Source organism: Solanum tuberosum, unplaced genomic scaffold (genome assembly GCF_000226075.1).
Source record: "Solanum tuberosum cultivar DM 1-3 516 R44 unplaced genomic scaffold, SolTub_3.0 scf00222, whole genome shotgun sequence".
NCBI classification, from domain to species: Eukaryota; Viridiplantae; Streptophyta; class Magnoliopsida; order Solanales; family Solanaceae; genus Solanum; species Solanum tuberosum.
The window spans coordinates 326,706-333,219 of NW_006239147.1; the positions used below are offsets into that span (position 1 = coordinate 326,706).

The 6,514-nt window shown below is 31.7% G+C and overlaps 1 long non-coding RNA gene across 1 annotated transcript; it reads right to left on the reverse strand.

The window, feature by feature from the left end:
• Nucleotides 1-2,893: 2,893 nt before the first annotated feature.
• Nucleotides 2,894-5,307, reverse strand: LOC107062364 (uncharacterized). Its single transcript, XR_001474571.1, has 3 exons — nucleotides 5,212-5,307; nucleotides 3,391-3,612; nucleotides 2,894-3,095 (listed from the first exon to the last, which is right to left on the reverse strand). It is a non-coding gene; the product is annotated as an uncharacterized lncRNA (long non-coding RNA).
• Between the last annotated feature and the right edge of the window lie 1,207 nt (nucleotides 5,308-6,514).

Genomic DNA, 6,514 nt, shown 5'->3' on the forward strand with positions numbered 1-6,514 from the left:
TGATATGATATGAGAGATGATATGAAATATGATATGAGAAAAATGAGATGATATGAGATGAGATATGAAATATGATATGAGAAATGAGATACGATATGAGATGAGATATAAGATCTCTATGAGATATGATATGAGACATGAGAAATGAGATGATATGAGAAATGAGATGAGATATAAGAAATGATATGATATGAGATGAGAGATGAGAAATGAAATGATATGAGATATGAGATATGAGATGAGATATAAGATATGAGATGATATGAGATGAGAGATGAGATTAGATATAAGATGAGAAATGAAATATGATATAAGAAATGAGATGAGAGATGAGATGATATGAGAAATGATATAAGATGAGAAATGAAATATGATATGAGAGGTGAGATGAGAGATGAGATATGAGAAATGATATGAGATGAGATATGAGATGTGAGATGAGATGAGATGAGATATGAGATGTGAGATGAGATATAAGATATGAGATGAGATGAGAAATGAAATGATATGAGATATGAGATATGAGATGAGATATAAGATATGAGATATGAGTTGAGAAATGAAATGAGAAATGAGATGAGATGAGATATGAGATGTGAGATGAGATGAGAAATGAGATGATATGAGATATGAGAAATGAGATGAGAGATATGAGATATGAGATATGAAATGATATGATATGATATGAGATGAGAGATGAGAAATGATATGATATGAGATGAGAGACGAGAGATGAGAAATGAAATGATATGAGATATGAGATATGAGATATGAGATGAGAAATGCAATGAGATATGAGATGAGAAATGAGAAATGAAATATGATATGAGAGATGAGATGAGAGATGAGATATGAGATATATGAGATGAGAAATGATATGATATGAGATGAGAGATGAGATGAGAAATGCAATGAGATATGAGATGAGATGCAAGATGAGAAATGAGATGATATATGAGATATGATATGAAATGTAAGATAAGATATGAGAAATCAGATATGAGAGATGAGATGAGATGCAAGATGAGAAATGAGATGATATATGAGATATGATATGAAATGTAAGATAAGATATGAGAAATCAGATATGAGAGATGAGATGAGATGCAAGATGAGAAATGAGATGATATATGAGATATGATATGAAATGTAAGATAAGATATGAGAAATCAGATATGAGAGATGAGATGAGAGATGAGAGATGAGAAATGAGATGATATGAGATGAGAGAGATGAGATGTGAGATATGAAATGAGATGTGAGATGAGAAATTAGATGACATGAAATTGTGAGATGAGAGGAGATATGAGATGTGAGATGTGAGATGAGATGCAATACGAGAAATGAGATGATATGAGATGAGATTTGAGGTGTGAGATGAGAAATGAGATTATATGAGATATGAGATAAGAGATATTAGATATAAGATATGAAATATGAAATATGAGAAGAAGAATCTTTTTTAGAAAGTAAAATAGATAATTGAGCTACAACATCTCCAACCTTATACTCTATTTTACTCTTTAAAAAATAATTTTCTTCTCTCTTCTCAATGTTATATTATTATTTATATTTCATAATATAAATCATTCTTTTCTTTTTTCAAATAATCATTTTTGAATTTTCATGAGATATAATATTTTATATTTTCAAATTCTTTATTTAATATAAAATTTTATTTTATTTCAAATTTTTAAGTAACATAAATTGCAAGCAAATATTCTATAATATACAAATTAATGAACAATTCAAATAAAAGTGAAATCATTAATGAAATACAATTACACAAACATTACATAAATACTCAACTTTCAAGATTATTACGTTGCTCCCTTAAATGCTTTATCAATGCATTACGAAGATAAAAATTATCAATGTTGTCCTTAATTTTTTTTATGTCTAGGTAAAAATTGTTCAAACCGAAAAATTTCAAATTATATTAGTGACAAAAAAATTTTAAAAAAATTAACATATTATTAATTCGGAATGAAAATAGTTTATATTAAATAATATATTTTTAAGAATATTATACTGTATTTAAAAAGAATTACAAATATTAAATATTTAATTAATGGGATTATATGTAAAATAATATGTTCATTGCAATTTATACCAATTAATACCAAAAAATTAATACCCATATCTCGTCTTTTGAAGTGCGGCTCAATTAATACCAAAATATTAAATTATTTAATTGCATATATAAATAATCAAAATCTCCAATAGCAATAACATGTTAGAAAATATTTCAATTCAAAAACTGAAAAGAAATAGTACATACTTTGAACTTGAATGGGAAAAAATAGAACAAAAGTCAAAACAGTGAGAAAAAAAAGACAGAGGTAGAGGTAGAAGTGACTGTGAAGTAGAAGAAGGAAAAGGAAACAGAGGAAGACGAAAAGAAGAAGATAGAAGAAATACGTATTGCTTGGATTTTGGAGTCGCTGGAAAAGTCTAGCTAGTGGCCTTAGGAGTCTAGTCGAAGATTCTAAAATTACCTTCTAACTTTTAAAACCTTAGTCGCCTTTTAAAAAAAAAGAAAATACAAAAGGCAACACCTTTCTCGCCTCTCGCCTTTGTTAGCCATGGCGTCGTCTTTTGAAGATCGCCTCGCCACAAAGCTAAAAGGCGATGAAGGATCACCTCGTCGAGGCGATCTCCATTGACGATGAGGTGATCGCCTTTCACAACATTAGAAGAATCTAAGGTTAGCTTTGAACAAGCACTGTCCCTACATATAGAAAGATTTCAACAGCAGTAATTATATTTCGCAACCAATTTAAGTTTTCTTTTCCAACCAGTAACAATTCTTTACCCTTGTAAATGCATATTTGATTGAAGATGTCATGTAAAACTTTATTTGCAGACTCCATTGCCTGCATAAACATCAAAGTCGTATAATACAATATTTTATTATTTATAAGTGTCCATGTATTTTATAGTGAAAAAAAGAGACATCACATATGACATATGATTTTTTTCCCCAGAACAAACTTAAAATAGTTCACCAGAAAATATAGGTAGTCAGACATATTGTTTCAGGCCTTCGAACAAGCACAACAACTGCTGCTAGTGTTTTCCATCATCACCAACCCCTAATCCAATAACATCAACTAGTTTTTAGACACAACTTTCCTGTACTGTTAACTTAAACTAAATAATATCCTATATGGAGTTAATGTCAACAGAAAAGGCAGAAAATTTGAAATATATTTGAAACAGAGAATAGAAACGTTGAAATACTGGCAACCATTATTTATGGGAAAGAGTAAATTTGGAGGTTAGTTTCTTAGTTTTAAATTGCTAAACAGAGTTTATAGTACAAATGACTTATCATGCGCACAAGATTTGCAATCGCCTAATCAAAGTAAAACAGAATTGTGCACATACCTCATCATAATTGAGATGGTTGTCTCCCAACTGCTTATCATCCCATTTTGTAATTGCCAACAAGAAAGACTGTAAGAAATAATCCCTTTTCCATTTCAACTTTAGAACGCAAACTCTTCAAGTGCATTCTCTCTCTTGCGGTCCCCTTTGTTCCTTTAATGGTACATTTTTTAACTGTTCAATGACATATTGCAAGATCCTTTGCTCTCCCGTGATGACAAACTGCAACCACAAGGGGCATATATCGAAATAGGACAATCACACACCAACAATAAGCAAAGAGGAATTGATGGAAGTGTAACAAACCCGAAATTCTCACTATATTAATAAGGACTAAAACACGATTACAATACTCAAATTATTGAATTATGATGAAAATACTGAAATTACAAGTAACTAGAGGATAAAATATAAGAATAGGGATGAGAAGCTTAGACCATATAATGGAGAGGAGAGGAATCAGATTCTTCACAACCCTATTTTTCCTAGAATGTGCTACTTATTAACTTGGATCCCACACATAACCCCTCAATATGGTATTAGGTTGTTTTGGTATAACAGGCCTCGGCCCATTCATAACATGAGGGATCAGCTTCAACCAAGTAATCGAATTTGAAACAAGGGTGGGTAACCAAGTAAGAAGAAATTGATGCAACATGTCAGGAATTTATTTACAAACAGTTAACTAAAGAAGATGGAAGCAATTTCCTAACAGCCGATTGCTTATTGGGATAAAAAAAATTACTTGAATTTGCAGAAGTTAAATAATGTGGATTGAGGAGAGGATGAGGGTTTAGTATTTCAGAAAACCAGTTTTCAGTCCATAGTGAAGTTAAGGCAGTTATAAATTATAATTAGACTATAATAGCACATTTGATTCGACAAAGGTCAAATTTCTAAGTTGAATAACACGAAGAGAAAAATAGGACCTGAAGAATAACACTGGACCAAAAACATTATTTTTCCTTAAATAACACACATTTAAAATCACCTTAGTTAAGCTAGATTAAGTTACAACTGTAAGTGACTAATCACAATCTTGTAGGTAGTAGGCAGGCTACACATTCTTCAGTTGAGTTTAACTGAGGTTATTTCAAAATGATGGGTAATTTGGTCTTCTTTGGTAGATTCACCAAGGATTGTTGACATCTGTATTAATAAATGCATAATACCTGAGTAATCAGAAACCTAGTGTATGGCATTTTCCATACAACCTATTATTAATTGTGAATAGAGAAATTGCAATCAAAATTATTAAAATTTAGGTTCCTATATGTACCACAAACAGAGTGCAGATCGAGAGCAGCAAGTACAACCTCTCATTTGATGCATCATTAGTTTTACATAAGGATGAAGCACCTAAAATGGCCACTCAACTCAAGGACATTCAACAAACAAATGAGAAACTGAAGTGATGGCCACTCTTGATCACCCAGAGATTCATTTTATGCAAAAAAGTAAACTGACATCGAATGTTAGCATCGGCCAAGAAGTACTCCAGAAGGACATCAGCAAACCTAACTAACATAAAAAGAACAAAGCCTTCCATATCTTTTAGTAACTAAGTCAACGAAACACGATTTTCCTCGTACTTCAAGCTAGATTCAAGAAATATCAGTTTCTTTTCTAAATAGGAAATTGTAGGCTATGCCACATATTCCAAAGAGCTTGTGGTCCATCACTACTCAAATAATTGATAAAGAAGTAAAATCTAGTCCAAACAATTGATATACCATCAGCATGTTAGTAGTCAAGCAAATGCTAGTAATGTTTTAAGCAACTCTGACTAGAAACCAATATTTTTTTTTTGTCATTTTATACCTGTCGAAATAATACCCAAGCATAGCAAGTGTAATGAATGGTTTTTGTGATTCCCAAAATACACCATGTGGACTTAAGAAGCTCCAAAATTTCTTCAACTTCATGGTTGGAAAAGATGAAGTTTATAATTGGTCATTCAAACCTATAAATCGATTTCCAAAGGAATGTACTCACATAACATTCATTCCACTATTGTTCAGGATTTTACTATTATATAAAGAGAACAGGTTATTTTGTTCATATAAAACAACTGGACCTCAATCCTAAGCAAGTAGGGCCTCAACTATATGAATCCTCAGTGATCATATTTCATACCGTTCCATTTTAAGCTCCTTAGACCCATATTATTTATAATAATTAAATAATAATAATAAGCTCTAGAAGTTCTATATATTTTCGAAATGCATATAAATCTCATATAAGACTAAAGGACTCCTACAAAACACAAGACCTAAATTACTACTAACATGCTAAAACATAGTCCCAACTATATAAACCTTTTCTATTGTGACCTATTATTCACTGTGTCTGCATGAATTCCAAGAGATTGTAGGTTTTTCGAGACAATTTCCTTCCATGTGATTTTGTGGCTCATGCCCTTTTAACACCTTCACTCATCATGTCCCTCCATTACAAACATAAGTACACAACATACCAAGACTGTAAATCAAATGACCCTTAAAGAATATTACCTTCTTTAAAGAGAAAGGTGACATCCCAAGAGTATTACTTTCCAGTGTACAAGAAACAAGATGGTCATCTTTATCCTGGCATCATAAGGCATAGCAAGAATGACAAGAATTAGAAAGTATCCTCCCAAGAGTATTACATTCAAGTGGGGTTTTACTGACCTCTGTGAGCTTTCCCTCATCTAAAACATCTGAGAAGTAGTTTCTCGTATAATTCGACATTCAAGTGATAACCATCAGCTCAGTGGCATACTTCACTAGTTAAGTCACCTCGAGGCTTGAGCTGGCCTTTCTGCTAGTGGCATAGCGATCTCTCTCAAAGATTTTAAACATTCTGTCCTTTGCATCTCTGCTGTAGAAGGAGGAAAAAACTGAAACAAAGAAATAATATTTTTATGGCATATCATCTGTTATAGCATCACAAAGAACCCTTTCTTGTAACCTTATTTCTCAGGACATGGGTGTTCATAGTATATGGTATCAAAAATGTCCATGGATTGAGAAAAAAAAGAGAAGATGAGAGTGCACATAATAATGATGAAGAACATCAAACAAGCAAACAAGAACAAACATCAATGATAGCATGTCAGTTGAACTAATTCCATGGGTCAATA